Below are 6,246 nucleotides of genomic sequence, written 5' to 3' on the forward strand. Positions count from 1 at the left end.
GACGGGGGGCATTTTTATGGCATTCATGGTGCAATAAAATTGGCATGTTGCCTTTATTCTGTAACCCAGCCGTGTTGTTGGCAACAGCTGCACGCCGGTCCCAAGCCCGATTAATTGGGAAGGGGTGGGGAGAGCAATGGCAAACTACTCCACTACCAATGCCAAAATACTTTAGGGATCAAAACCAAATGAGTCCAAATATGGTTCTGGAAGGTGGTCCCCCTGGGCTGGAAGGCACAGAGCAAGCCACCAGGGAAGAACAAGGACGAAACTCGAATAACTTGGGCCTTAATGATGCGGGCAGAACAAAGCCATTTGGATGCCGGTCTGCTAATGCAGCTCCAAGCGAAAGGTTTTGTTTGTGTTCCTCAAAGATTCTCAACATCGGCACGTGGAACATCCGTGGCATGAACATGGGCAAATTGAAAATCCTAAAAAATGAAATGGAACGGCTCAACATTTTCCTGCTGGGTATCAGCGAGCTTTACTGGACAGGCAACAGTTTCTTCAATATCGATGATTGTATCGTTTTCTATTCAGAAAATGACACCATCAGATGCAATGGAGTGGCATTCATCGCAAACAAAGCAGTCGCCAAAGCTGTCCATTGTTTCAATGCCATAATGATAGGATCATATCCATATGCATCAATGGGAATCCTCGCTCGATCACAATTCTGCAAGTTTATGTGCCCACAACCGATGCAACATTGAAACTCTATGCCAATCTCCAGCAAGCAATCAATCCGATCCCTGCCAAGGATATCACTTTTATAACAGGGGATTTCAATGCAAAAATCGGCTCTGGAGAAGACCTACCAGTTGCTGGCAAATTCGGATTGGGTAAGCCGAATAAGGCGGGTGACCGTATGGTCCAATGTTGCCTATCGATCATGAACACATGGTTTGAGCAGCCGAAACATAATTAGTACACATGGACGGCCCCAAATGGCGTGCACCGAAACCAAATCGACTACTTTCTATGTCAACTGCATTGGAAAAGCTCAATTCTGACCATGAGAACACTCCCAGGTGCAGACTGCGGCTCCGATCATCAGCTGCTAGTTGCAAAAATCAAGCTCAGATTCAGCAACATCGAAAGGTCACCAGCAATATGCTGTTTCGATGTAGACAACATTCCTTCATGATACGCGGTCAAAGTGAATAAACGATTAAAAGCACTCAGCACCACCGGAAAAGACCCTGACAAATTATGGGAGGAAATTAAATCCATCACGAAGAATACAGCTGAAGAAATCATCCCTTTCAAAAAATCTGCAAAACGACCGCAATGGGTATCGGATGAATCCATTAGAATCGCCAACAAGCGCTGAGCAGCTAAAGCAGCGGGCACCATCATTGAATTCAGACACCTAAATGCGGAATTTCAAAGAAAGGTCAGACAAGACAAAGCGCGAAACTAGAAGAAGCAAACCAGCAAGCTCACACCTGAACTCTCTTCACCCATGTGAAGCATAGCTGGGCACTGTTCGTACCACGCAAGGCAGTAACTAACAGAGACTGGGATGGCAAATTACAAAAAGAAGATTAAATCAAGCATAGGTAGCGAGAATATACAGCAGAGCTGTATGCAGGCGATCAAAAAGACAACCCGTTTGATAACATACATCAAGTAGAACAAGAACTGGGCATTCTGGATAAAGAATTCATGGGCCCTGTAAAAAGTTCCAGGCATTGATCATATACCAGCTGAACTGCTCAAACAACTGTCAGTCAAGATCCTAACTGATCTATGTCAAAAGCTCCAAATAGTGGCCCAAAAACTGGACAAGATCTGTCTTCGTCACACTTCCAAAAAATGGTGATGCTCAAGAATGTTCCAATTACCACAGAGTATCAAAAGGATGTGTACACTTGTTACATTGACTACAACAAAGCATTTGATTGTGTCGCTCATGACAAGCTTTGGAAGTGTCTGAAGTAAATGGGCATCCCAGAACATATTGAAAAGCTTATAAAGTTACTTTACAAAAACCAAGAAGCAACAGGACAGCTTATGGAAACACAGATTGGTTCAGAATCAAAAAGGGCTACAGCAAGGCTGCATTCTATCTACTTTTTAATCTGTACGCAGAAGCAATCATGAGGCGATGCAATTTGGACAAATTAGAAATCGGAGTCAAAATCGGTGGCAGAAATGTCAACAACCTTGGCACCACCTTGCTTGTGGAAAGTGAAAGGGACCTGGAATACCTTATCCAACAAGTGAAAAAGGAAAGCGAATGCATGGGACTGTACCTCAACAGCAAGAAAATGAAAGTCATGACCGCGGTAGGCAATGGTACCATGAACATAAAAATTAACCACAAAGAAGTCGAATCGGTCCAAGATTTCATGATCCTTGGATCCAAAATCGATTGCAACAGGAAATTTGGATCTGAGATCAATAGACAGATTACACTTGATAAGGATTGTAATACAAGCAATGGAAAAGATCTGGAGAAGCAAGGATATTAGCACTGCAACAAAAACCAGACTGGTCAATGCAATCGTCTTTCCCATAACGATGTACGGTTGTGAAGGTTGGACGCTCAGGAAAACAGACAGAAGAAAAATTGATGCGTTTGAACTATGATGCTGGAGGAGAATGCTACGGACACCTTGGATATGACAACAAGGTAGTGTTAGATTGCGTCAAACCAAAAATATCACTAGAGGGCAAAATCATCAAACAGAGACTCTCTTTTTTTGGCCATATGATGCGCGCTAACTCACTGGAAACAGTACTGATGCTTGGCAAAGTCAGCGGAAAGAGAAGAACAGGACGATAAAGAACAAGGTGGCTAGATACAATCAAGGCCACCACGAACATGTCAATTGCAGAACTGAAAGAAGCAATGAAAGACAGAAACACGTGGAGAACATTGATCCATAGATTGGCCAAAGATCGGATGCAACAGAATGAATAATCATCATCATCAATCATCTTTATTCTGTGGGTCATTTTTCCATCGATGGGGCTGTGTGAAGGCTTTTTTTTTGAAGGGTGGCCTGTAGTTTTTATTGGGGGCTTCACAGTAGCAGGAAGAACACCTAGGTGTTAATATTAATTATCACAGGGAGGGTTCAGCTTGTGCCTCTTAAAACGTAACTTTTATTTCAAGAAAAAAACTAAAAATGATTTTTTAGGGCAAATCCTAGGAAGACACAGACACACAAACATAAACTGTTTAGAACAAATCCCTAGTAGTAAGTCAGGGAAAGTAGAGCTGAAAAAGGACCACTCCTGAGACAAAGTTCATACAACAACCATATCAGGTAAGTAATAGCCGATTTCCCAGCGCCCACCAGATGTTTGTCAATAGCTGGGGACAACTAAGGGATCAGCTCAATAAAGTGATGTTCCTAGCTCACATAGATTTCCTAATAGGAAGACAACTACTAGATAAGTGGGAGAAGAAGTAGGTGCTCCAAAGCTACTTTCCGGTGCACGGTTCTCACTGTAAATTCCGCAGTCTATTACGTCATCAACCGTGGACATATACAAGTAACTGAAAGCAGGTTTCTCAGATCAAGATGTGGATGCCAGGCAAATAAGCAGTAGAACTGCCGTCACGGGTGACACAAAATCATACGACTTCTTGTGAACATGACAACAAGAGGAAAATTCAATTCAAAATTCAAACAGGTTCACAAGTTCAACGCGTTTCCGCTATGCATTAAGTAGCTTCATCAGGAACCACAAAATGAAAAAATAATGCGGTCGATCACGTTGGAACTCTGATCATGCGGACGATAAAATTGAAACTCTGATCTAGTGGACTCCTAAGTGTGGAGGTAGCCACATAAGAGAGGGAGATAGTCGATACTATCACTAGGTTAGAGTAGATAAATCAACCCAAGTTCCCCCCCAGGAATAGCAGGAACAAAATAATAAACAGCAGCAGCTGTATTGCCGGATCCATTGAATTCAATGGGAGAACATCGTTCTCCTCTGCTACAGCTGTGACAGCTGTGGTAGAGGATCACAATCTTCTGTATATGTTCTCAATGGGGTCGGCACTGCTGCTGCCGGCCCCATTGAGCGCAAGGTGAAACCCCTGGATACGACAGCATCCAGGGGTTCCGCATACACAGAACACTGATTTGTCAAAGAACGCAGTTACATGCTCTCTGCAAATCTTTGTGTCCTATAATTTTTGCTGCATGTGTTTGTGCGCATGTAAAATTCACACATATGATCACTCCCATTGCAAAGCATTGGGTCTATATACATGTCATTCAATAGCTGAGAGCTGCCTCTGATTGGTCCCTGCGCTCAGCCAATCAGAGGCAGCACTCACTCACCCATTCATGAATTTATGAATGGGTGAGTGAGAGCTGCCTCTGATTGGTGAGAGCTGTGACCAATCAGAGGCAGCTCATTCAGCAGGCGGGGATTTTAAATCCCCGGCTGCTGAATACTACACAGAGCAGTTCAGGAGAACTGCTGGCCGGGCGCAGATGACCTCCGGCTGCAGGGGCAAGGTGAGTATAAATTTATTTTTTTTTACATATTTTAGGATGATTTTCAGTGAAGGGCTTATATTTTTAAGCCCTTCCCTAAAATTTATCCCGCGCTCGCCGGCAGCCCATTGCTTTCAATGGAGCCGGCTGTATTGCTGGCTCCATTGAATTCAATGGGTGAACATCGTTCTCCTCTACCACAGCTGTGCCACAGCTGTGGCAGAGGATAACGGGCAGTGCGGGGCGGTTTCACTGAAAACGCTGCTAGGTGCAACTTTTTCAGTGAATCGTCGGCCCCGGTCACGCGATTTGCGGATGCGCATCCGTTATGCGATCCGCAAATCGCGGGGAAAAACGCCCGTGTGACCGAGGCCTAATACTGTATTTTAACAGGTTATCTATTAAAGATGTGCCACAGAAGCCCTCAGGATGCTATGACACCCAGATGGAACCCCCATGATCTTATCTTGGGGGAACCCTTCAGGACATTTAAATCCTGATCGATCAGAACATTTAGACCCTGCTCAATCAGGACATTTATATCCTGCTGTTGGAACAGCATTTAAAGGGTTAAAAGCTGCAAGCAGAGTTATCTATGATGTTGGCTGCTATGAGTAGATGTGCAACTGACCAGAGAACATTTTTATGCTCACCTTAACATGATAAACTGATGAACAAGACTTTGGTTGTTCGTTGAATGATCATTTGTCCTTTTGCACAGCCCGATTGCTGGGCGAATGAGTGTTCATAGAAACGCTTGGCCTGATAATCTGCTATGTAAAAGGACCGTAAAAGGGTCGTTTATTGTTATTTTTTACCCAACAAAAAATTGACAGATTTAGCCAATCTATGTCTACTATGTATGGTCGTCCTAATACATAGACGGGTTGGGTCCATTAGAAGCGGAGAGCTCATCTTTCCTTTGACATCTCCACATCTCTATGAAAATGTTTTTTGTCTTTATTCAATTACTATTTGATGAGGATTTTTAGTATTTTGATATTTATCATACTATGCAGTAGCATAAAATTATGGGCCCACGGGAGTCCATATAGTTTAAATGGCTTGAATTCTTCACTATGTGAACAGGAAATTAAACATTTGGATTGGAATGTCTCCAAATTTGTATAAATAAACAATGATAAAGATGTATACTGGATATGAAAATGTTGCTTTGCTTTTGTTTGTGCTATGATAATTTTTGCATATACGATTTGTAAATGTTTATTTTGGATAAAGACTAAATAAACTAGTACATACAGGCCACAACAAAATATATATGTTCTTATTAACCACACCTATCTTCATTGAATGAGTCTCAATGGTTAGCACTATTGCCTTGCTAATGCTGAGGTCCAAGGTTCAAATCTCATCAAGGGTAGTATCAACTTTGGAAAACTCCATACAGACATCACCGTTGGTCAGATTTGAACCTGCAAGGCAACAGTGCTAACCACTGAGGCACATTCATTGAAGAACAACCACCACTTTCAAAATGGATTGCTTTCCGGTACCGTACCCTCTCATTGACTCCAATGCAATAAACAAAGGATCTGTTTGTATTCAGTTTCCGAAACTGGAAATGAAAGCGCTTTTGATCCAGTCTAAAAAATGGAATGGAGGCGGAAGATACAAAAAAAAGATTGAAACTGAAGTCCTTCCTATTCTATACATTTCTATGGACTTAAAAATGGAAACATTTTCTTTATGTTTTTCTGTTTCCATGATCGAAAAGCAAAATGGAAATGAAAATGCTAGAGTAAACTCCCATGTGAAAGGG

The 6,246-nt window shown here is 42.4% G+C and overlaps 1 pseudogene; it reads left to right on the plus strand.

Moving 5' to 3' along the window:
* The first annotated feature begins 200 nt into the window (after positions 1 to 200).
* On the plus strand, positions 201 to 1,147 carry LOC136628779 (craniofacial development protein 2-like; annotated as a pseudogene).
* The last annotated feature ends 5,099 nt before the right edge of the window (positions 1,148 to 6,246 follow it).

This window comes from Eleutherodactylus coqui, chromosome 5, assembly GCF_035609145.1.
Source record: "Eleutherodactylus coqui strain aEleCoq1 chromosome 5, aEleCoq1.hap1, whole genome shotgun sequence".
Lineage (NCBI taxonomy): Eukaryota > Metazoa > Chordata > Amphibia > Anura > Eleutherodactylidae > Eleutherodactylus > Eleutherodactylus coqui.